The sequence below is a fragment of the Halichoerus grypus genome, chromosome 6, assembly GCF_964656455.1.
Source record: "Halichoerus grypus chromosome 6, mHalGry1.hap1.1, whole genome shotgun sequence".
Taxonomy (NCBI): domain Eukaryota; kingdom Metazoa; phylum Chordata; class Mammalia; order Carnivora; family Phocidae; genus Halichoerus; species Halichoerus grypus.
Genome location: NC_135717.1, coordinates 93,237,649 through 93,264,183, shown reverse-complemented (window position 1 = coordinate 93,264,183; position 26,535 = coordinate 93,237,649). Strand labels below are relative to the sequence as shown.

Here is a 26,535-nt window from a genome sequence, read left to right as displayed (position 1 = left end):
CTGAGTATCTGTTTAGTGGCCATCTATTAATGGCCTAATTAAAGAGATAAGTTATGTCAAGTTAGGGTAAGTAATGACCACTGTATATATACTTTTGATGTACCTGTCTTAAATCACTGATACCCCTGAGATCTCATTAAAATAAAGTAGTTTTATATCAAGCCAGCTAGCTGACTTTGAATTTGCCAAAAAGCCATTGTTAGAAGAAGGGTATTAGAGAGAAGCTAATGTACGATGGCCATGGCCCCAATGACACAGTATTTGACGTATCTTTCCAACGCCAACTTATGCATCCATTCAATCTCTAACAGCTGAACAATCTTGCTATATAAGGGCTACAATAGGCCAGATTTCACCAAATTTTCAATGGATGAGCCAGAGAGTTCCAGAGTTCTGGGGTATAAGTAATTATAATATTCTATCAAGGTCAGCAAAGAATTATTTACAGTTTAAAAGAAAAAAGTGATATTATCTGCTCACTTATGAAGATTACAGTATGGGGTTTAATAGTTTTAATGTGTTTCTTAAACAATAATGGTATGAAAAGGGTTTTTTTTTGTTGTTGTTGTTGATTGGTATCATTAAAATCTTTTTTTAATTTAATTTTATTATGTTATGTTAAGCACCATACATCACATCATTAGTTTTTGATGTAGTGTTCCATGATTCATTGTTTGCGTATAACACCCAGTGCTCCATTCAGTACGTGCCCTCTTTAATACCCATCACCAGGCTGACCCATGCCCCCACCCCCCTCCCCTCTAAAGGGTTTTGTTTTTAAAGAACAGCAATCTTCACAAAAATACAGGCCACAGGAACAGAAAATATAAGCTCTAAAACAGTGGTATTGATATGGATTGAAAAGCATGAAAAAGAAAAAAAATTAATTCAATAAACATTTAGTGAGTGCCAACTGTGTGCCAGGCACTGATGGGCATCCACTAATTTAAGAGTTCATATTTCACTAAATGTGATTTTATTTATAATAACATTGTATAGTAATATGAACACATTTGAGGTATTTCTTTAGCCTAAATATTCATCACTTTGTCTACCAGGCCAAACACAGCTGAAACACACAGGTATTTAGCAATTACTCTCATAAAAAGTTGGCTAAGCAAGTGAGACTCTTTTAACATTTTATCATGTATACATTCTGTATTTATTTATTTATTCATTTAGAGCACGGGGGAGGAGCAGAGGGAGAGAGAGAATATTAGGCAGGCTCCATGCCCAGCATGGATCCCCACACAGGGCTCGATTTCACGACCCTGAGATCATGAGCTGAGATGAAATCAAGAGTTGGACACTTAACCCACGAAGCCACCCAGGCACCCCTACATTCTGGTTTTAAAAATAAGTTACAGGGGCGCCTGGGTGGCTTGGTGGGTTAAGTATCACACTCTTGATCTCAGCTCAGGTCTTGATCTCAGGGTCATGAGTTCAAGCCCACATTGGGCTCCACGCTGGGCATGGAGCCTACTCAAAAAAAAAAAAAAAGTTACATAAAGAGAGTCCAAGTATATTATTATTTCTTATTATTTATAAATCAGTATACGTCTATGAGTCTGGTATTTAAAATAGGATAAGTAACATTTTGAAAAAATTTTAATACAGAAAAAACATAATTGTTTGGAAGGGGAATTAAGGAGACAAACATTTATTGAACACTTTGTGAGTGACATGCTGGGTTCTAAATTAAATACTCATAATCTAAAAGAAAAACATTGATGTTTCTGTTTACTATTGAAAACACAGAATGGAGAAAAGAAGATACTTGCCTAGAATCACAAGTGGCAAAGCTAGATTAGAACCCAGGCCCACCAGATTACAAATACTATACTTATTTGCTATTACAAACCATATTTAAAAAATTAATTTGTCTCTCTGTAGGAGTAATCTAGGAATAACTTTAAGAAAATGGATGAAAACTTGTGAGAATTATCAAAATCTTTACTTGGTCGGTCATATTGCCCCTCAAATCCCTCACATAGTGTTTACTGCTTATACTTTCAGTGTTTGGGGGTTTCAAAAATGTAATTTTAGCTTATGTCACTAATACTGTTCCTAAATCTAATCATACCTCTAATCATAAATTTACATTGTATTTCTAAGATTGCTCTTCTAAATGTAATATGAGAAAAGAACTGAGGCAATTTTCTGGAAGATCTAAGCAAACCCATAATTCTTCCACTCATCCATGTATTTCAAAGGTAGGAGTTCCAATTCAGGATTATTTAAATGTTTGCTAAGTGTTTATACCATATATTGGTTTTTCTTTTCAAAAGTAAACCATATTTCAGAGAAAATTAAGTTCTGGAATAAAGTTCTGAACAAGACGTTAAAGGCCAAGAAGTTCTGCTATAAACAAGCCGTATGGACCATTATTCCCCAAACTTACTTGACCACTGAACCCATTTTCAGGTAAGACCACCTGGGATCTTTAAGTACTACTGAACTTCACAAATGTTAGAGAACTAAATTATCCTTAATTGGTAGATGTTAGGTTAAATAAGTGAGTAGGCAAACTTAATGATCTGGAAATGAAAAATATGGGTATGTGCTTCATCTTTAGAACCTGGCAAAGAAATCCTTGTTCACTCTTCATATTTCCCTCCTTTCACTCTCCCAGTATTTCTCCATATTTTTCTTTAACAGACTTCAATTGATTATCTATTTATCTCTAATTGAAGATCTATTATTAGAGGCAAATGAAGATCTATGATTAGAGGACCAGATACATAAGAGAATAGTGTAAAGTATAATTCTGCCATGAAAATTTCATGATTATTCACAGACTAGAGTAAATATGTATTAGCAAATTAGTTTCAAAGACCACAGAGGACTTATACATTTTTATTTTTACACATTCAAAATATTTAAAAAAAATATTTCTTATTTTTAATTAGTCTCTACGCCCAAATGTGGGGCTCGAACTTGCAACCCTGAGATCAAGGGTTGCATGCCCCACTGAATGAACCAGTCAGGACGCCCGAAATATTTTTAATTAAAAAAGAAAACAGGTGATAGAGGATTCTGTAAAAGCAACATTTGTTTGTTTTTTCCCCACAGTGGCTATCTGTGAATGGCTTACAGCCCTCATGAATCTTTGCAATAGTTCCAAGAAGTAATCTTATTACTTTAGAAATCTTAAATGAGGGCGCCTGGGTGGCTCAGCCGTTAAGCGTCTGCCTTCGGCTCAGGTCATGATCCCAGGTCCTGGGATCGAGCCCCACATCGGGCTCCCTGCTCCGCGGGAAGCCTGCTTCTCCCTCTCCCTCTCCCCCTGCTTGTGTTCCCTCTCTCCTCGTCTCTCTCTCTGTCAAATAAATAAATAAAATCTTTAAAAAAAAAAAAAAAGAAAAAGAAATCTTAAATGAACCTCCTATTATTACCACAGTAAAGTACTATACTAAAAATAAGTGGAAATAAAGAGTGTGCATGCTGCCCAAGGTCACACAAGTGAGTCAGTGTGTAAAAGTGGAACAGACTTCTTGAGTATTGTCACTTAATCCTCATCTCTAACTGCTAACCCTCCCTTTTCATGAATATACAAGTTTAAGTATACACCCACCTCCTTCACATGTGCCAATCCTGGAAAATGGCACAGTGGGGGCAGTTCACAAAATAAAGATATTTCAGGAAAGCATCACATAAATGCCTGGCATTTGAAGGCACTAAGCCTTTAGTATTCTCTTCCTATTCCTCCCACCCCACCACATCGTTTTTCTAGAACTCTTTAAAACACCTTCTATACCTCAAATTCCCTACCTGACATTGACATTTACTAATAAACATGATTTTTGCCCAAGGAAATAAATTTGGTAATTTTATGCCTTTTCTTCAAATCTTTAAAACATATAATTTATCTCATGCAGAATATGCAATTTTAATTTCCAGAATATCCTGAAGATTTGGCTGCCAAGTTTATCTATGATAAATATAAATCAAAATCATGTTCATTATGAAATAATAATGTATAGACTTTAAATATTATTTTATGAGAACATAATATGGAAAAAATGCATGAAAACTTCCCTCTTTAACTTCACGGTAAAACATGAGCACTTGGATAATAAAAACAACCACAAAACATTTCCTAACAATCACCATAATATGAGCTCAAGAGAAGTAAGAAGAGCCCAAAACGGCAAAACTATTATTATACTCCAAACACTTCCATAGCTACTTCAATAACTAAAAACAGAACGGATTCTAAATATGAATACTGTGTAACTGGAACATATTTCACAAAGTGTTATCAATCTCATTTTATTTTTGGGTACTGTAAATGACCAATTATATTATAAAGCCAACCGATTTTTGAATCATCTATATAAAAATATGTACATATAGAATAACATATCCTCTCATTGTCTTTCAAAAATTCTTGCTTTTATGCTAAATTACTTACTACTTTTTTTAAGATAAAGTGCAGAAATGTGAAAGTAAAAATTATAATTTCATCAAAATACAAGAACAAAAATGCTAAACTATCCAAACAGACAAATCCTGAGCTCCCTCAGCACACAATTCTGCCAGCATTATTCAGCACCAGTGAGCAAATGAAATTTGTGGAGAACACGAAGGAGTATCATCATAGCAATTTACGAACTTGTCACCTCAGAAATGTACTGAAAATATTTCAAAAGAGTGAGATCTGGGCAGCAGAAACAATTTTCTCCCAATTTCAGCTAAGTTACTTGCTACATAAAGCTTCAGCTTAGTACAAAACAAGCAGCAGATATAAGACACACAGCCTTGCTAGGAATTACAATATAGAATAAAACAGCTAATTAACTCACCAAATAGCCTTTTGCTAAAACCCTGCCTTCTTCTTTTTGTCTCAGGGTTCTGGTTTCCAAAGACAAATTACATGCCCCCTGACAGAATGATGACAAAAGGGCAAACGGTGAGCTCTTTCCTGCTCTTCCCACTAAAAGAAAACTGAACCTCACTGCAGTCTCCAAGAGTAGGTACTTCATATGAGCATGCTCGGTATCTAATTTAAATGACTTGGTATTTCATCTCAGCATGTGATGGCCTACTTCCAAACAAACCCAGAGAGCTGCAAATTCAATCGAAGATCATTAACTGCAATAAACTAAACGGAACTGCCAAATGATAACTGATGTGTTTTTGACTTCATGATTTTTGTGGTTCATTTTGATGTGCCTGGAAATAATTATTTCTATACTTTAACAACAACAAAAACCCCCAAATCCTTAGGTTTCAATATGTCATTAACTATGTCAACATAGGTATTTCCCAAAATACTGGAAATATCAAGACATGCAGGATATGACCCCAAAAAGTAAATCTGACCACTGATAAATTAGTCAAACTATAAGCCATTCATATTTCACTTTTTAACCTCTTATTCTGTACTCCTGGCTATTCACCAAATAAAATAATCTACAAACTATCTAGTAGTATTTTAATTTTTCCTTTGGAAATATTAGTAAATATCAATAAACTGAAATGTTATCTTTATTAAGTCAGTCTGCTATCTTTAAAATATAGCAGTAAGGATTTTTCTCATCTACAGATTATACATAATAGCATATAATAGATTATATGCTTATATAATAACAGACCTCACCCAAATGTTGATAAAGTGATAAATAGGATTAATAATTTTTTTTGCATTTTTAAGAAAAATTTTTACAAAAATGTCACACACACACACACAAATCAACAAAATAGTTTGCATATGTATGCTTATGTAATCAAATAACTAATTTGCCTGGTATGCTGAGTAAGTTGCTGCAAAGGCATATAGTTTTGCATGATGGATATATGGTCAAGAAGCTCATGATGACCATTTAAATCTTTCAGGGGAAAAAAAAAAATCTAGCACAGCAGATGCAGCCCCACCAAAAGCAAGCAGACGATTCTTACGAATCCACTTGCCATTTTCACCTTGGGCAGACAAACAAAAATAGAAAGTGTTCATACAGTTGACACACGCCAAGCTTGGGATAGCAAACCACAGGCAGAGTGGGGCTAATACGTGTGCACCAGGTCCATACACTAATTTATGATTTTCCTTTCTTCACAACCAGTCTTTAATGCCTGAGAAGTGCAGAAGTAACCAACTACCTCACACACAAATGTCTCATTTCATGAATAGTAGCCTTGCTTCCCCTTCCCTCCTGACTCCAAATTTGGAAGACCTGGGAAAATAAGAAGGCACAAGAAACAGACAAACTCAATGGCAGTAGCTAAGGTAAGGCCCCTCATAGATAGTGAGACAAAATCAGTAAGAGGTTCAGAGAAGTTGTAAAAAATAAAATGTTAAAAAAGAACACGAGAACTATTGATGGAACCACACCTACCTAATTCCAGCACCTTCCCTCCCCCGCCAAAAAGGTGTTAAGTTTAAAGAAAGCTACCAGCACATCATTTTCTTTAGCTTTCTACCAAAGCAACTCATCATTCCCATTGCCAAGAGCATTAGGTAGGTTTAATTGCAAGGTCTGCGGGCAACATATGCTATATAAGCATTCTCTCTCTAAAAAAAGAGCCCAGGAAAAAAAGCACAGAAAAAAAGCACAGAATAAAAGCAAATACCAAGAGCCATACAATGTACCAAACAAAAAGTGCCAAGGTGCGTATGTTTTGTGTACTGCTAAGTCCAGTAAGTTCTGTGTACAGTAAGTGTCAGGGTGCGGATTCCATAAAAAGAGTTTCTAGAAAACTATGTTCTCTGAAGAAGAAAGGAAAGTTCTTCACTGAAAACAAATCTACCTCTGATCTACAAATATTTATTGAGAACATATTATATATGAGGCATGGTGCAAGGGGACTTCTCTGTCTTCAGAAGAGCTTACGGACCATGAGGCAAGAGTACATGACACTAATACAAGATGATCACAGCAGGGGAGACATTGATGGTCTGCTGCGCTGGGAAGTTTAGAGGGATGAGCGAGAGCATTTTGATGAGGGAGACTTAGAGAAGATTCTGGGAGGGGGTGACCTTTCTGAAATGCTGTAGATGAAGGCTGAGCATCTGGACCAGAAAGAAAAGGCAGGGAAGAGGAAACAGCCAGGTTGGGGGCAGACAAGTAGGGCAGGAGAGGACTGGGAAGTGGCGTGGGGACTAGAGAATTTGTGGCACTGGTGTGAACAGCGGGAAGAAGTGTAGGCTGTCAAAACTGGGAGGGGAGGAAAGAGAAACCACAAGCTAATATTCAGGGAGGATAGAATCTGGAAGCAGATGGCAAGAAGGGCTTTACACCCTGCATAATGGAGGAGCTAGGGTCATGTGCTAAACAGCTGAATGAAGGAGATAACTTTGGAAAGACGGCAGATACAAAATTAGGTAAAAGAGGCATTAATTCCAGCACATTGGCATAGCACGTCCATTTTTTAACTCACGTTTTGAATTCTTCCATATTACTTAATAGCTCTTTAACCTGAATATTTTCTCTCTCTTAAACATTCAACTTTAGCACTCTGATTTGAAATTGAGGTCATCCTGTAATTACATTTACCTTTGATCTTAATTAGAGGTCCTATTTTTTTTTTTAATCTTTATCTCTCGCCACTCATTCTTTAATTTACTTACTTACCCCTTCTCTACCTACAAAATTTGATAAAATGTTTCCCAAATGCTACTCTGATAAGAATGAATGAATCTGTAAAAATTCAACAAAAGATACAATCTATTTCTATGACAACTGAGCAGAAGTGAAGACTTTACACAGTTCTGGTGCACTGCACTGCACACACACACACAGGAGGAGAGATGGGTCGCTCCAAGACTAAACATACTTGCCATTCACTGGATACTGAACCACAGGGCGGGAAGGGGAGGAGGGAGAACGGAAGTGAGTACAAGAGTCTTACTGCAATTTGTCGTCATTTTGTTTTTTACCATAGCTCACAACAGAATCATTTGTGTGGCTGAAAAACAACTTAGGCAGACACATTCAGGGTCCAGAAATCTTTCAGTCTGACCAGGGTGGGGCCAGACATTATAAAGAAACTCTCCACATCATTTTGAGGTTCTTCTGGGAAAGAGCTACTGTTCTAGGCACTCACTAGTGCACAGGGTGAGACGGACACAGAAATAATCATGAAGTACTGATGCTACACAACTTGTTGGTAAAAGATTCCTATTTATTGCTCACTGCTTTCTCACTCAGAGATCCTCAGATGGTATTTTAAAAAAGTGGAAGCACTTTGCTTTTTTAAAATATTCAATCTTAATATAATGAAATTAGGAATTCTTTTCAAATATGTATAGTAAGAAAGTGAGCCCCAGGAGGTGTACAATGACAAAGAAAAATAATAAGTAAAAGAGTCCCTACAAAATCTGGAGCATATATTTATAAGAATCTTGGGCAAAGGCATACATTTTGCATAATAATTTGTCTAAAAAAACCTGTAAATTTCAGAACATACTTTGTAAAATAAACTTAAATATCCTAGTGACTTTTACTGCAGTGGTAAGCCCTCAGCATCTACTTTGCATGTGGCAAGATAATAAATAGACCTAATTATACATTATTTTGGCATTCAAATGGTCTTTTGCTATAGACAATGCTTAGACTATAAGAAAATCTTTCGTGCTTTACTAGAAAAACAAAAGCAAACACAAAACAATTTTGCTTCTGAATAAAGATGTAAGAGAAGAGTATTTTTAAAATACTGTATTGTGTACATGAAAAGAAAAACTGAGGGTGGGGCAGGACTGTTTCCTGTTTTCTACTAAGGGACAGAGCAGTATTTCTTAATGCCTCATCCCCCAAATCAGAATAGTCATATTTTTTTTTTCCCCATCCAACCGAAGGATATTCTTAATCAGTTAATTAAAATATTATCCTAAGTATTATAGAAATTTGTAACTCTTAAAAAGCAATTTGGTCTCCTTTGTTCATTTATTCATTCAGTCTACAAATATTTATGGAGCATCAACTTTATCAGACACTGTTGTACATATTAGGGATACGGTGGGACAAAGGTACAGACCTCTCACAGAGCTTACAGTCTCACGAGGGAAAAGACTCAGTCAACAATATATAAGAAAAAAGATGGGCTGAGGGACAGAGTGAATGGCTGGTCAAGAGAAGTCCTGAAGAGGCAGCATTGAAGCGCCAGCTTGAACACTGGCAGTCAGTCTAAGGGCTTTCCCGTTAGCACAGCTGAAGAGAAGAAGGAAGGCCTCCAGTGACCAAGGTGTCGTGGGGTGAGGGGAAAACAGTTAAGAGATGAGGTTTGAGAGGCAGTCGGTCAACTACTGTTGGCTTTATAAGCCAGAGAAGGGACTCTGGGTTTTATTCTAAGTGCTATGGAAAGCCACTGGAAGGCTGTGGTATGATCTGTTTTGCAGTTTTATATTTTAAGAAGATGCCTCTGGCTACAGTGTGGAGGACGGATTGTAATGGGTCAAGGGTGGGAGCGGGGGCAAAGTTGAGAGGCTGCTGCTGTTGTCTGGATGAGAGGATAGTGGCACAGATGATCTGGGATACTCTTTGAAAACAGGAGTCAACAGGGCTTACTGATAGATTGGAGAGGAAGGAAGAAGGGTGAGTGAAGGCGAGAGAGAAATTAAGGATGCCTGCAAGGTTTTTTGTTTTGATTAGTTCTAGTAGAAACGATGTGGAGAGGTCAGTGAGCAGAGACTTGGAAAAAGGTCTAGGCGGAGATGTAGATTTATGCATGTGGTGTGCAAAGAGCCTTGGAAGTCAACGAGGTGACCTAAAAGAGAACACAGGCTAGATGCTATGCTTTAATCAATCAATAATGCCTACTATGTGTAAGGCCCTATGCTAGGTGTTTGGTCTATCCATGGAAAAAAACCCAAAACAAACACAAAATCCAGATCCTTGCCCTCATGGAGCTTATACTCTATCAGAGAAGATAAATGAACATAATAAATAAGTAAACTATGTAGTACGATAGAAGAGTAAATGCTATGGAAAAAAGACAAAGTCAGGGATGTGGCTAGGATAATGCGGGTCAGGATAAGGCTCATTCAAAGGAACGGGATGTGAGCAAAAAAGACATGCAGAGTGAAAAGGTCAGTGCTAAGGCCCTGAGGCAGGAATAAGCAAGATCTTCCAAAGCAAATTTCACTGCATATTTGAAGAATGGAAGAGAGAGCAGAATGGCTACAGCAAACAAAAAAGAGCCAGTAAAAGAGTAGCCAGAAAAGCAGCAAGAAACCCAGAAGTGCATGATGTCATAGAAGCCAAGGGGAAAAAGGTGTCAAGGACTAACTATGCTGAATGTTGCCAAGAAGTTGAGTAAGATCAGAACAAAGAGGTTCTTAATGTTGAAAGAGCAACGTGGAGTCAATTGAGCAGAGAGCCATCTCCGCAGAAGGGCAGGGACAGAGGTACGTTTGGCAAAGGGTATATTCATTTCTAGAGGTAATAAGACAAGTTGGCTCTCAGGACTTGACTAAATTCTTGATTGATGGCAGCCAACAAACAAGGATTTAAAAATTTTCACGGTCAATATCATCAGTCAATTCTGGCATCCAAAAAGCCCAGTCTGCTTATTTTCTCACCCCATCAATTATAAACCACCCCATTTTACTTTATGGGTGGTTTTTCATTTTATTCTTTATTTTATTAAAGTGATTTTCATAAAATAAAGAAAAGAAAAAAGAAAGAAAATCACTGGACAGAAGAGAAGCTAAAAACTCATAAGCCAAAGCAGCAGCTTTACCAGCAACACGATACCAACTACCACTTGTTGAGAATCATTGCGGGTATTGTGGATATAGGACTTCATCTTTCTTTTGCACAAGAACATTGTCCGATGGGTTCTGCTGTTCACATTGTATAGGAGGAAAGGTGAAAATAGACAGAAGTTATCCAGGGTGGCACTGCCCTGAAACTGAAGGAAGGGGTAAGAGAGAATGCATGTTTTCTCTACTTTGCCACATAGTTTCTCCCTTCTATTCATACTCATCTAAAACAAGAGGGCAAACAGGGGCAGGTTTTCTTGCTTTGTTAGACATTCTTGCTAGCTAGATATGTTAATGTTTATTCTTTACATTTCTACCATAACCATTAACATTGTTGTACTAACAAAGAGACAACTTTCTTGATTTTTTGTCTCCTTCTCTCCTATCCATCTATCCTTTCCTTCATTTTGTAAATACTACTACTACATACAAGTAGACACTCTGTATTAACACATTTTAGACAAGTTAGTTTTCTAAAATAGTATCTTCCAAAATAAGCATCACTATTTACCAATACATCAATGATGGTCACAGAATTATGTACTTTATTTAAATGTTACTAAAATGATACCAGAAATTAGATTAAGTATCTTAACACTCTTTTTTAAAAAAATATTTATTTATTTGAGAGAGAGAGAGCGAGCACAAGCAGGGGGAGCAGCAGGCAGAGGGAGAAGCAGGATCCCCGCTGAGCAGGGAGCCCCATGCGGGACTCGATCCCAGGACCCTGGGATCATGACCTGAGCTGAAGGCAGCCGCTTAACTGACTGAGCCACCCAGGAGCCCTGGTATCTTAATCACTCTTTTGGAAAAACTTCTTTCTGATAATTCATGGTTCAATTTTTTTCACTACATATATATAAACCATATATAAGATTTACAGTCTAATGACCTATGAAGAGTCAACTTAAAAGTCACTTTTATGTGGTAATTTAAAACTTTTGATTGAGACAGCTCATCCCTAAATTTTTAAAAATTATCACTGACATATAAATTATAATCTGCTGATAACTGAGAAAAGAAAAGGAAGTTTAAGAAAGGGTCACAAGACCTCATGATACAGAAACAAAATCCCATTCAAGAAATTATACTCAAAATATCATTAAGGTCATGGAAAGAACATAACCACCATTACTTTTTTTTTTTTTTTAAGATTTTATTTATTTGACAGCAAGAGACACAGTGAGAGAGGGAACACAAGCAGGGGGAGTGGGAGAGGGAGACGCAGGCTTTCCACTGAGCAGGGAGCCCGATGCGGGGCTTGATCCCAGGACCCTGGGATCATGACCTGAGCCGAAGGCAGACGCTTAACGACTGAGCCACCCAGGCGTCCCACCACCATTGCTTTTTAAAAACTATCTAGATTGATAAATAAACTTCAGTCATCTCAATTAGTGTATGCAGAGCAAACACCAGATGCTCATTAGGCCAAGTTATACAAACAGCAACAAAGAGAAAACAAGATGCCAAAAGTCAAGAGAATAATCAATAGGAAGGGCTGCATAAATTAACTTCTGTACTGTGGAACGTGTCGTGCAGCTGTTAAAAATAATAGGAGAGAAAGAACTGTGCGTCCTGTCGTGGAAAATATCTATGATGTGTGTGTATTATCTTGGGTCAAGGAAGCAGGGAAGAGAACAGTAAATGTTAACAATATGGATAAAGGCTACTTTCACTTTTTACTTCACACCACTTTGTGCTAAACTGTTTTGATACCATGTATTAGTTATGTAATTAACAATTAAAAAAAAGAAAGGAAATGGGAAAGGGAAGAAGGGGTGGGAGGAAGGGAAAGAAAATGGAAGGAAAATAATATGAGCTGGGAACAAGATGACAGATTTATGGGGTGGCAGTGTGATGTGGAGACATCTGGAGTGAGATGTCCCCAGATTGGAGTCCTACTCCGACTACTGAATTTAGGCAAGTTAAACTCTCCAAGGTTCAGTTTACTCATATGCTGAGTGAGGATAACACTATTTTTTACCCTATGGAGTTACTGAGAGCACTAAATGAGCCAGTTTTTGAAATGCACCTAGCACAAAGCCTGAAATGGTGTGGGTGCCCAATCAATGGTAGCTGTCGCTATTTTCTACAATTAAAATGCAAAAATAACTTCACCTCTAAATCTTTTCCTCTTGATACCATAATCTTAACGTATATTCTGTTTGGTATAAATTCTTCTTCCTAGTTTAGAAAAGCAGGTTTTAACAATGACCACAAAGTCACTCTGGTAGGGCAACATATGATGGCGGTACTATCAGAAATACATTTCATCTGGAATTTCCTCATCCATCTGCACGTGAGTACCTAGCTCCTTGTCCTTGCTCATATAGCTCTGAGCCCTAAACTTTGTGCTAATTATCTGGAAATTTCATTTCTCAATTTGTCTGCAGCCTATCATTAAGACTGGTAAGTACCTATATCTCTTCAAGTCATTCTGCAGAATATTACTCATGGGCATATTCTCAAGACTGTACTTCCATGTTAACCAAAAAAAAAAAAAAAAGGCAAAACTCTAACCATAAACCAGAACAGATTTCAAAGTAAATAATAAAATTCCTCACTTTTAATTCGGAGGAAGAAATAAATTAAAATGTTTAAATTGGTTTTTCACAATAACCTAATTCAGTCAACATAATGTTCACATTTGTTTTTCAAATGCTGGCTTCATGTGTTCCCACATGGGCCCTATTCAAAGCTCATGAATTTTCTTAATAAGCAAAGTCTTGCCTAATGAAGCATTATTCTTGCAAATCTTACGATATTCTGTCCCTCCCTCTTCTAATTAATAAGATTTTTCTTCTAAAAAAATTAAAAACACTGTTAACATCGCACCCTCTTTTATGTTTAAAAGTTTACTTACATGCTACTGTCCTTATTATGCATCTCATCAACACTCCAAAACCTAATCTTGTATTTAAAAGTCTAAAATCTAGAGCAGGTGTCAATAAACTTATTCTTCAAAGGATAGTAAATATTTTAGACTTCGTGCAGTCTTTGTCCCAAAACTATTGCCTCTACTACTGCAATAAGAAAGCAGTTACAATGTGGAAACAGATGAATGTGGCTGTGTTCTAATAAAACTTTATAAAAACAGGCAGCATGCTAGATTTGGTCCACAGGCCCCTGTTGCCAAATCCTAATCTAGAGTATCAATTAAGTGGCATGTTATGACAATCTTTTATCTACTCTTTAAAGGTTTAGTAACACATGTCTCTGCCCAATTGGTTTAATGGGTTATTTTACTTGTTAATGATTAGTATTTACCAGTTTTACTGAGAGTAAATTATTTTCTATTCTTACTAATTTCATTTAGGGTCTTCCCAGTATTTAACTCATTTTTCATAATTCTGTACTTAGCCAACTAAACAGAACTTGCTTAATCATTCAGTATTTAATCAAGAATCCCATTTTCTGAAATTTATCATTTTTTTATACCTTTAAATTCACTCCAAAATTCCTGTGAAAAGTAGAAATGTCAATACTTCTCTGCAAATGCTTTACAAAATTCAAAAATAAAACAAGCATTTACATGTTTACTTTTTCCTTCGTTAAAAATTCAAGGCAATCATTAATAAAGATATCTGTCTATGGTATGGTAGCTAGTCTTTAAGATATCCCCCAAGGATCCTCACCTCCTGGTATTCACACCCTTGTAGTCCCCTCCACTGCAGCTTCTGTCTCGGTCTCTTGGGATAGCTCACTGTGGACAAAGCCAGGTGCCAGGTCATGAGGGCCCGGAACCCTGTGGAGCGGCCCACATGGAGAGAAACCAAGTGGCCAGTCCCAACTTGCCAGCCATGTGCTCCTCCAGCTGAACCGTTCAAACTTTCAGAGACTGAAGCTCCAGCCAATATGGAACTAAAACCTCGTAAGACACCCTAAGCTAGAACTGCCCAACCAAGCAGCTCCAGAATTCTTGCACCATAGGAACCGTGAATAATAAGAAATGATTACTGTACTAAGTTTGGGGGTGATTTGAGGACACAGTGGATCCTCTTCATCCAATTAGATTACAATTTAGCTTATTTTGTATAACTTCATGAATATTTTGGTTCACGGCAGCTGCAGTTGATAAACAAACATCTCCTGTCTTGCAATGAGATGAGTTCAGGGGACAAGACCAGTATTACCAACAACCAATTAGGCTGCAGAGCAGTGATGACTGTTTGCCGTTTGTTCAACAGCATTCAGCGTTAACTCGATGCTTGCTGTGTGGAAAGCTTTGTACAGGATATAAAAGATAATTTCATTTCTCCATATGAGCACATGACCCATGATAACAGTTACATGCAAAAAATAATCTTTACTTCATCCATCGGTGCCCACGTAAATCTCACCATTGCACAGGTCAGTATTTGTAAACCCTGGTCTAACCCATTAGAGGATAATGAAATGCAGTTAATGGGATGCTTTCTACCAGCACTTTAAAATAATGAAACAGAAGAGAAGATACAGGTAATACAGGGATATTTTTTCATTTCAGCTTTATGTAAAAAAAAAAAAAAAGTATTTGTATGTGGACAATACATCATGCAGTAATACTGTGGATCATGGTCAAAAAAGTTTAAAACCAGTGACCTAAAATACCAATGGTAACATCCTTAGAAACTAAGGATGAGTCACCACGTTCCCAGTTCTCACCCATCACATTCTTTTCTGACTACTCTTCTGCCTGCCTGCTAAACACCTGGGCTTCACTGCTCATTTTATTTTCATGTTGAGATTTTAAAATCCCTGTGGAAATTGGGTCTGGCCCAGTTGCTTTTTTCCTAATCTCAGTCCTGCCCATTTTGAAAATAGGGAAGTCCCTTCTCCTTGGGGATACCCGTTTTAAAACACACTTAGTGGCTGACTCAAAAGAGTAAGTAATAAGAGGAAGATCATAGAGGGAACTTGAAATGACTCTGAGGTCATTGAAATTTCTAACTAAATGAATCATATTCACTTCTCAAACATGTTAAAAATAATTAGATATGCTAGGCTTATAAGGCTGGTACTCTATAATGCTCCAGAAACAATTATATTTTCCGCTAGGTGGACTTTCAGGTTGTTGTGACTTATATGCAGTACAAAAGTAGTATGCTTTTATGACAAGGGCTGCAGACATAGGAAGTATCTTGAATCCAAGAATTATCTCCCAGCTCTCTCTTCTGTAGCGCCTGGCATAGGCTTTGCATTAAACTGATAAATGAACAAATCCATATACATATATTAACATATATATATTAAAGATTTTATTTATTTATTTGAGAGAAAGACACAGAGAAAGCATGAGCAGGGGGAGGGGCAAAGGGAGAGGGACAAGCAAACTCCCCACCAAGCAGGGAGGCCAACGTGGGGCTCAATGCCAGGACCCCGAGATCATGACCTGAGCTACAGTCAGATGCTGAACCAACTGAGCCACCCATGTACCCCATGAACAAATATTTTTAAAAAGATATCTTGGGAAATTAAAAAAAAAATTATCCAATCGAGTGATAATTCATTTACCTATTTATAATGCTTCAAGAGAAAGGCATTGTTATCCATAAGGAAGTTTTCTTAACTTTAAACCAGTATTTCAACCATTGAAAATAAAAATACTAATAAATAGAGCTAAACATTTCTTTGAACTAATAGGAAGATTTTGAGATTACTCCAAAATGAGTCAGGATAAGCAAAAACGGTCAGGGTAATGATTCTATTGTGCACTGACGGTTTTCTTTTTACCAAAAAGGCACAATGAAGCTTAAGAAAAGCTATGGGAAAAATGATACTAAGACTCAGCTGATTAATAACCCCTAAAAAAACAAGCTATAAAGAGGAAATGGGGAATCAACATGCTGTAACCAGACCTCAACATTTAATAAGGAAATGGATTGATGTCTTTGGAAAAGCACAGAAAAGCAAGTAATCAAATTCCTCTAGAATGAGATCAAGAAAAGGGGGGGCGGGCATTAAATCACAAAAAGCTCTAATGAAAAAAGAAGTTCTGGCTTTTTCCAATGTTCTTTTTCTAAGCAACATTCTGATTTTTGTTAATTATTCAAAAAGCAGTTGTTTTTCATGTCAATAAAATTTTAGCACAGTTATGTCACCCTCGTCCTATCGTTGGTCTAAACAAAACTTAAGAACCTGTCCTCCAGTCTGTTCATTGGCCGAAATTGCAGAATACGCTGGCATTTGCCAAATTTATTTTTCTAGCCCACTCTGAGTTCCAGACTAGTATATCCAACTGCCTGTCTGAAATCTCCCTACTTGGGTTTTCCCACAACCATTTCAAACTTACCTACCAAGAAGAGAATCTCTAGACCTCTCCATCCTTCATTCCACAACTCTTCCCCACTCCCCACCTTGCCTCACCCCCCCAAAAAAGAATATACCATTTTTCTCATTTCAAAATATGGAACTTCCAACCCAGCTGCCAAAGTCACAAAGCTGGAAATTATTCTTCCCATGTAATCCAACAAATCCTGTGTGTGTGACCTCTGAAATCTCTCTCCAGTTAGTCTACTTTCCTGTATCTCTGCTGACATTCCCTTAATTCATGTGCCACCTTTTCTCATTTGGACAAATGCAAGAGCTTCTTAACTATTCTCCTTTTTCTATTCTAAGTCTTGCATCATTTAATTTTCCACCCGGCAACCAGAGTAATATACAAAATATCTCCTATTGAAAACCTTCAGTTTCCTACAGCATCTGAAATAAAGTGCTAAGGCCTTAATTGGGCTGTAAGTCCTTGCAGTGTGGCCCCTGGCCCTGTCTCCAGCTGCAGATGGGGAGGCTCCCACCCCACTCACTCCTCCAGGGAACCCAGCTGCTTTCAGACCCTGTGGGTCTTACAGCCTACAAAGCTCTTCCCCAGCCAAAAAACTCCCCCTACTTATCCTGTCAGGTCTCAGCTTAAGTACTTAAAAATATATATTTACCACTGTGGTTATTAGTCTAATGTCCATCCATTTCTCTTCCGTGCTGACAGCTGCAAAAATTCAGTGACAGTGCCTATTTTGTTCAACGCTGACCCCAGAAGCCACCAGAGGCTTTGGTATATAACAGAAGCCCAGTAAATATTTGTTCAGCGAAAGGACTTTCCTTTAAATTTATCTTACCGCTAAGATTACATCATGCCTTTATATAGAAATTATAAATGTAAATAACTACAAGATAAAATAAGAAATGAATAAACTCGTAAGAAAAGACTACAGTCCATGAATTACGTTCTAAAGAAAATAATCTCAACATATAATGTATTATTAATCTATCCATTTCCCTTTCAGGATTACAGACTTACGAATATATTAATTTCATAAGTCAAATTTGCAGAACAAGACCTTAAAAGATAAACAAGCATTCCAGGCTATTATATAGTTATTCCGTGGAAACATTTACTCTAGGTTGGCTATTACCAGAAGCATCAATAAAACTGCAGAGCCAGGAACATCATTTCTAATATGATTTGTTCCTAAAATGGTACTGAAATGATTAGATCAAGAACAGATCAATACAATTTTAATATTTTAAATTGTCTAGATCCTCCTATTTTTCTTTCTTAAACACTCGCAATGCTCAAAGTATCATCGTTATATTTTCAAAATGAACATATTAGCCTGAAAACATGTTATCTATGAAAAAAATGTATTAAAACAGAAAACAGAAGAGGAAAATAACTTGGGGGGAAGGTAGCAGAGGAGAGTGACAACTTCAATTTTCCTTACTGATTTTACTTCAAAGTCCTGCTGTTCTTAATACTAAAGTAAAATTCTGGTTTAAACACTTTACTCTCAGTTCTGTTCATATCTGATCTTAATAACCCAGCAATGACGTGGCCACATTCTCCTTACCACCCAATCGACTTTTCATTTTTCATCATGACATTGATGAGACTAGCAGAGTTCTGACAGGTTGTAGACCCAGAACGGTGCTCAGTGCTCAAATTAAAATATGCAAGTAATTTGACAAAGAAATCTTTGAAAAACAAGCAGTAGTTTCTATAAAACGTGGTCAGCCATCACTAAGCATTCTCTGCAGAAATTATTTCTCACCACTGAGTGGCAAAGAAACGTAAACAGAAATACATCACATTTAAAAAATAATTAAAATGTTCCAGTCTCACCTTCCTATAAGTATGTTCTCATAAAACTCATTTCTGTTACCATGCTTTTCCTATTTCCCTAAGTGCTCCATTTAAAAGTAAGGGCTTAGAAACACAGAGCACTTATAAACATTCTCCCAGGAGAATGAAGAATGAAAACTGAAGTGACGATGAGCTGGTCTGATTTTTCAACCCCGTATTTCACTCTAAAATAGTTCCATTTGAAGATTTGCTTGCGTCTTCTTCACACAGGGCTACAATATGTGATAGCCAACGTACAAGGTGTCCCCCAGTGATTCTCAAGTCCTGGTACTCAAGCCCTTACGCAGACCCCTCGCACATGAAATATACCTGATTGTCCTATACAACAGGTACTGCAAAAATGACAAAAGCTTGACCTCTAAGGACAGGTCACTGAAAACACTGTGGCCTCCATCTTGCTCTCTTTGAATCAATCACTCTGATCTTCCAGATCCTCCAGCCCCAGTGAAACCTTCAGGTGACTGCAACCCTGACCAATATCTTGACTGCAATCTCCTAAAAGACTCTGAGCCAGAACTACCCAGCTAAATCACTTCCATAATTCCTGACTCACAGAATCTATGATATTAAATGTTTGTTGTTTTAAGCTGCTAAGTTTTGAGGTAAATTGTTTGGCAGCAAGAGAACTAAAACACTACACTTCATCATTTCTCACCCATCACATATATACCCAGTTTGAAGCTCAGTAGGCCTAGAAATGTTACATGTAGATAGGAAAACACTTTGTAACCTAAATACAGAATCCCAAAAGTCAGATTTAGACATACTGCAAGCATGCTTTCTGGAATTCCATTTGTAAGACCTCAACTATGTTAACTATTGCTACCAAAGGCCAGGATGCCACCACACCAGACAGGTAGTGAGAAAGACTGTCATAAAGAAGATGCCCATTACATGCTTCATAAATCCGTGAACCAATAAATGATGCAGGAATAAAAGAAACAAATGATACCAAGGCTGGTAAGACTCATAACACACGTCTTTACTGTTTGCAATGTTTCTTTCAACCACCAGAGGGCAGGAATGGCACACTGTTCTTCTTTGGCCTGAGAGCACTTAACATAATGCCTAAAGCATAAAGCATTTAGTAGGAATAAAATAAAAATTCTGCACAAATGGAGAAAGAGAGAAAGGGATGATGTTTGTTAATACATGGGAAGAGATAAAGTCTTACTACGATGCCCAAAAAAGCTTCCTGGAGTATAAACTGAGGTAGAATATAGGACTTCGTATATACCACTATCAATCAGTACTAATTCATATACTTCATAATTCAATACTAATTCTACCCAGTTAGAAACTGTTGGCATTTTCCTTTTCTGAAATGTCTGTTTCTATAGGAAACAGTAAATTTAGTATATTAAATTCAGGCACATTCTCACACTATCCACAAGTGATTATAACTCAACTTTCTTGTTCTGTAGAACCAAAATAGGCATCATTATGTACCTGGTAGGAGCTACATCCAATGCAGGTAGTGTGTCCAGAAAGAAAGAATCACCCTCCCTGTGGCCAGACTCATTAACTCATACCTATTAAGTTACCACAGATGTCACAATGCTCTCTGAAATCTTATTATCATAGCAAGTACTTTCCAACTGCCCTATTATTTTTAATGTTGCCTTGCAGCAAACAGTTTTTATTGAATATATTTTTAACTATCCATCATTTTCTACTGAATCAGAAGCTTACTCCTAATAACAAAATTAACAAAATCATTTTCCCTTTTCTTCAAGTTATTTATTAGCGAGAGTCAGGGATGACTTCGTATTGTGTTTTATGAGGCCTTTGGCGAATTATGTTGCTTTTATGGTTTATGGTCTGATTCCCAGATCTAAGAATTATGGTTGGCAAGAATATTTATATGCAGATAGAGACAGATAATGAATAAAATGGAATCCCAACATTTCAAAGGATATCCTTGCTGAAAGAAGCTGAAGGAGATAAATGGGTTAACTCTTGATTAATCTAAAAGGCATTCATAAAAATATCCCATCCCCTCAACTACAATAAATAACAAGATGTTATATGTATGTTTGTAATGAAGATCAAATTGTCCCAAGGATAACCATTAATTAGTTAATGATAACAATACTGAATCTGGATTTATGGGGAAATCTTGTTGGCAGTAATGTTGAACAGAATAAAGCAGAGGCATTTAATTTGGTTCAGGGGGCCTCTACAGATCTGTAAACCCCTGATCCTTTGCATACTTTAAAATACATAAGCACATAAGGCATTCTCTAGGAGAATGAGACTCTTTCACCCTCAAATGACAGAAAATCAAATTCAAAATAGCTTAAGCAAAAGAAGGAAATTCACTGGCTCAAATAATTGAAAAATCCATAAGTAGTTCCAGCGACTCAACTCCTGGTGTGTATCTGTCTCAGCTCCCTCCCTCCCTTGTTCCCTCTCAGTCTCAGAGATGCTCATCCCAGGAGGGCAGCTCTAGGCTTACACCTTTACAGCTTCAATCCAACAGAAGAGATTCTCTTAAGGAAAGTCCCAGGATCAAGTCTCAGTGGCCCAGTTACATCATGTACACACCCCTGAGGTCAGGTCTGCAACAAATACTCACCCCTAAGACCAGGCCTGACAGTAGGGAAGGAGTTACTATACAAGGAATATATGGATTAGATTCTCAGAAGAAAGAAAGAATGATGGGCAGGAAACAAAATAATTGTAAGTCATCTATGTATATCCAGTTTCAGAGAGATCCCTGAATGCCCTTCTCCAAAGTTAAAAACCAGTATAAAAAAGGTTTAAAGAAGAATAGGTACATTTCTTTTCTTCCTTTTTTTTTTTTTTAATTTTATTTATTTATTTGACAGAGAGAGACATAGCAAGAAAGGGAACACAAGCAGGGGGAGTGGGAGAGGGAGAAGCAGGCTCCCCACCAAGCAGGGAGCCCGATGCGGGGCTCGATCCCAGGACCCTGGGACCATGACCTGAGCTGAAGGCAGACGCTTAACAACTGAGCCACCCAGGTGCACCGAATAGGTACATTTCTAACATGTTACCTTAAACCTAACACTGCATCACATTGCTCATAGTTAAATAACTAATATCCTAATCAAATCCAGTGCCTTACTTGGCTTCCTTAATTTAGAAGCACAGCATTTCCCTTCACTGACTCCATAATTACCTCTTCTTTAAGTTCTGTCTTCTGACTCTGGCTTCCAGGCTATACGTGAGTCAGGTTCTACGGACTCTCTTTTTCAGGCATTCATTCCCCACTTTCCCCCCTTCTTTTTCTATCTCATTCTATCACTATTCTATCTTATCTTTCATTTTACTTCAAATGACGCTCAAGGATGCATCTCCAGACCAAAAAATCCTTTTTAAAAAAACCCCTCTATTCCCACGTTTCTAAAAACCAAATATACTAACCTCAAAGTCTAGGTGCCATACCCCAAAAACTGAAAACATCTTCTCTTTAACAAGTTTATCTCCTTTGTTCCTCCCTCTCAGTTATCTGAGAAATGATCTGACCACTTCAGGATTCAGCTCAGACATGACATCTTCCATGAAGCCTTCCCTCTCCTCTCCCCTCCAGGTGGGGTTATGTGCGCTCACAGGGCCTTGGAGGCCCCATGCCCACTGTCACAGTACTTACGCCATTTCAGTGTAATGACTGGTCCACTTCCTGAGTTCTTACACTAGACCACACGCTCTCGCTGGCAAGGACACAGCCGAGTCTTCCATCCGTATCCAATGTGCCAAGCAGAGGGGCTGGCACATAGGAGGCTGCCAATGAATGTTTCATGGAAAAAGGGGGAAAACTTAATTCTTTTTTTTCTTTTTTGAAAAAACTTAATTCTTTTTCAAGATCTAGAAGTTTAAACTATTTACTACTTGCTAAAAAGGACTGGCAGGGAAAAAAAAAAAAGATTTGTTTGATTTACCATTTGAACAGACTGTGTCTTGGGTAAGGTCTAGGCAACGAGACTGCTACCAAAATCTGTAAAATAAAAGTCAGGGACCAGAATTAAAGTGAAAAATCACCACTTTCTTTTTTCCTTCTTAGTAAGCCCCAAGGTTAAAAAAAAAAAAAAAGATGGTAGACATGGAACATTAGGGAACTCTTCTTTCTCTCCAAGGGACGAATAACAACACTTCATCACCAGGCACCAGATGTACTTGCTGTCGAGGCCTTAAATCTTTCCTTACAGGTATCAAGCACCCCAGCTATCCCTTGACACACCAAGAGATGGCTTTTTGAGACAGAGCTGACTGGGAATGACTCCGTCCTTTTAACCAAAAGCCTTTGCTTCTTGGTGATATTCCTTCTAACTTTAAAGTGTCTTTAATCCTTATGACCTGAAGTCTGAGACTTCATTATTCACTAGTTTCTATGACACTGACCACATTACTTAATGTCTCAATTAAGAGATTAGGGATCTACTTAATCTGGAAAGTCTAAATTTCCACATCTCTAAAATGGGAATAATACTAGCCACCCACAGGGTTGTTGACAAAGGTAAGTGAGGGAGCAGGAAAAACACTCGAAGCACAGGTGGTGTTCGTAAGAGAGGGACTGATGACACAGTTCCAGCCACTCCCCGGCATTCATAAAGGACATGAAGGTCTGTGGGCTTCACTAACACAGCACGTCTTCCAGAGTCGCTCGGTAGCAGCCTTCTCTAACCTACTCCAGGGAGGCATCATTCCTACTCATCTTGTTGTACACATAATTTTAAAAATAATTCATTCCTTCTCACGACTCCTAAAATTGTGTAAAATTTTACACATGCTCTGAACTCACCCTTGCTGGTTTCCCCCCTTGAATTTCCTTCAAGTCAATCAAGTTGTGAAGGCATTATTTTCATTAGTGTTTTTGTAGACTTTAATAAGCAACGATTAGTTCTCTGTTTCACTGCTATGCACAAACTCAACTTATCAACCTCAACGTAATTACTGTCTTTGGTTTTCTCCTTAGATTATTCACATCAACACCAAGTAGCTGTAGTCTGTACTGTTTTTAGCACCATTACACATAACCTTGGAAACCCTGTCCTGCTCAGCCTAGTCCTTGACAGCAACCACTACAAATAAAAAAGTAAACATGCCATATTTCTGGTATTTTATTTATAAGTGTGGGATTGTAGTCCATTTATTTATTTGAGGGGGGTGTCTGTTTGAAGACAAAATATTTCTGGTATTTTATTTCCTTTCCATACTTCTGAATGATTTTCGTGGGGATGCAAAGTAACACTGATTTGATATCAAGTAGGCATTAGAAATTTGATGAGGAGAGGAATCTAGTCAATGTCACTTCATCTTGCTATGAACAAAGAGAGTACTAAAATTAGATTAAAAACTTAAAAAAAGGAAGCTTCAGCTTCTATTATTAATCATAAGCAAAACCACAAAACATGTAGATTTGTTTTCTTAAAACTACCTCTTTCCACAGAAATTTTGTCATTTAAGTTTCCATATATAAAAACTTTGCAAGAAACTGAAGCTTTTCCTTTTGGGGAAAGATCAACCTATAAGAATAAACACAATCAAAACATTAAAAATGTCAAAACTATTTCTCTCACTGGCAATAACAACAGAAAGTAAGTAACAGCTTGGATGGGAAAAAACAAATCTGCTTCACAGCTCAAACTCCAGAAATGTAAAGAAAAAGTGCCCTCATCTGGCCAAACAAAAAACTTAACATCTAAACGCACATACTAACTTGCTAAAGCATAATTTTCAGGGCTTTAATTGGTATAGAAATAAATCTGAAGGTTTAAAAAAAATAAGTAGCAAATCCAACAGTATAAACTTTTTTGCTAGGTTTTTTTTTCTTTTTTTGGGGGCTGTTAAAAAACAACTACTTAACCATAAAATATAAAGCAAATTATACAATACACAGTCTCTCCCCAACTGGATTTATCAGAAATATCGTAGGAAGAATTTATTTTGTTACCAGTCCTCTTATTTGCAAATCATTAATTATAAAATGGCATAAATAACTTTATATCCTAATGACAAAGCTGATTTATGACTTTCATATGCTATTATCTGGAAAAAAATATCTTTGCAAAACTTTAGAGCTCATAATCTTTTTCCTGAGTACTTTTTAAAACTAATATGCCGTTTAAAGTTACATGTTGGTAACTACTTGTACTCTCAGCTGACACCTCAAACAGACCCAGCAGAGCCCTGAACAGAAACACCGATTTCAGCAGCGCTGACACTGTTACAGCCGAAGCGCTACAGATGAGTAACCCTACCATTAACAGTAATGATGATGCGACAGTACTAGTATTAGAAACCACTCAAATGTGAGCTATTTGCCGGGCCCTGCAGGAGGCAGGCAGAACACTGCCCCCGACCCCCGCCCGCCGAAGTCCATGGCCTAATCCCCAGAACCTGTGATTAGGTTACCTGACTACCTCACATGGCAAAAAGAGCTCTGCAAATGTGGTTAAAATGAGGGAGAGAAGATGAAGAGCCTTGTCTGCATTATTTGGGTGGCCCAATGCAATCACAAGGGCCCTAAAAAGTGGAAGAGGGGGAGGCAGGAGAGTCAGAGGGAGGTGTGACTACGGAAGAAGGGTTGGAGATGCAACATTGCTCTTGCTTTGAAGATGGAGAAAGGAGATCATGAACCAAGATATGAGCAGAAGCTCTAGAAGCTGCAAAAGCAAGCAAATGGATTCCGCCCTAACAGTCTCCAGAAAGGGACACAGCCCTGCAACACCTTGTCTTTAGCCCAGTGAGTCCTGGGTCGGACACCTGACCTACAGAACTGCAAGGTACTGAAACCGTGTTTGTACTGTTTTAAGCCACAAAGTTTGTGGTAGTTTGACAGGAGCAACAGGAAGCTAATACACTGTGCCAAACTCAGTTACTCCCCATACTAGTGAGGCAGATACTATTATTAATCCTACTTTATTTTTTTAGATTTATTTATTTATTTGGGGGGGGAGGGAGGGAAGGAGGGAGGGAGCATCTCAAGCAGACTGTGCTGAGCGTGGAGCCCGACATGGAGCTCGATGGATCCTAGGATCCCACGACCCTGAGATCATGACCTGAGCTGAAGCCAAGAGTCAAGACAGCCAACAGACTACACCACCAGGCACCCCATTAATTCTACTTTAGAAAAAGGAAGCTCATACTTAAAAAGAGACGGGTGCCTGGGTGGCTCAGTCAGTTAAGTGTCCGACTCCTGATCTCAGCTCAAGTTTTGATCTCAGGGTTGTGAGTTCGGGCCCTGCATTGGGTGTGAAGTCTACTTAAAGAAAAGAGACAGAGAGAGAGAGAGATATTAGGTTGACTCGTCTGAGGTCATACAGCTAAATAAACTTCGGACTTGGACATGTCCATCTCCTATCAGTGTCATGCAAGGATGAGGCCCACCTCCTACATCACTGCCTTCAAGCTGTAAACATGAGCATTGAGCTTTGGAGTTGAAGTGCTCCACTAATTTCTCCTACCTTCACACCCAATGAGATCTTCCAGTTACTGCTATTTGAAACTATTTACACCTCATCTGTCTCCTTGTTCGACCAATCTTTGGATCATTATTATCTTCTATGTATTTTCTATTTTCCACATCCACTGGGCCATGCTAAAGTAGAACAAATCACTTGGGTAAAAATGTTATTCTAACTCCCTCCCTATTACTAGTTCCAGTCACGTAATGTCCCATTCTAAAGCTTTCAATAGCTCTCCAGTATATAATCAAGTAAAACCTCATTTCTTTTAGGAGTCTGACTTCAGG

The 26,535-nt window shown here is 37.8% G+C and overlaps 1 protein-coding gene across 25 annotated transcripts in view; it reads right to left on the bottom strand.

Moving 5' to 3' along the window:
- Positions 1-26,535, bottom strand: part of PLEKHA5 (pleckstrin homology domain containing A5) — a 238,832-nt gene that overhangs the window by 153,932 nt on the left and 58,365 nt on the right. Inside the window, exon 1 of one of the 25 annotated variants that reach the window (XM_078075695.1) lies at positions 4,806-4,943. The exons of the other annotated variants lie outside the window; for them this stretch is intronic. The gene's annotated coding sequence lies outside the window, so the exon portion shown is untranslated. Of the gene's footprint in view, positions 1-4,805; positions 4,944-26,535 lie in introns of those variants that run through there. 25 annotated transcript variants of the gene reach the window in all.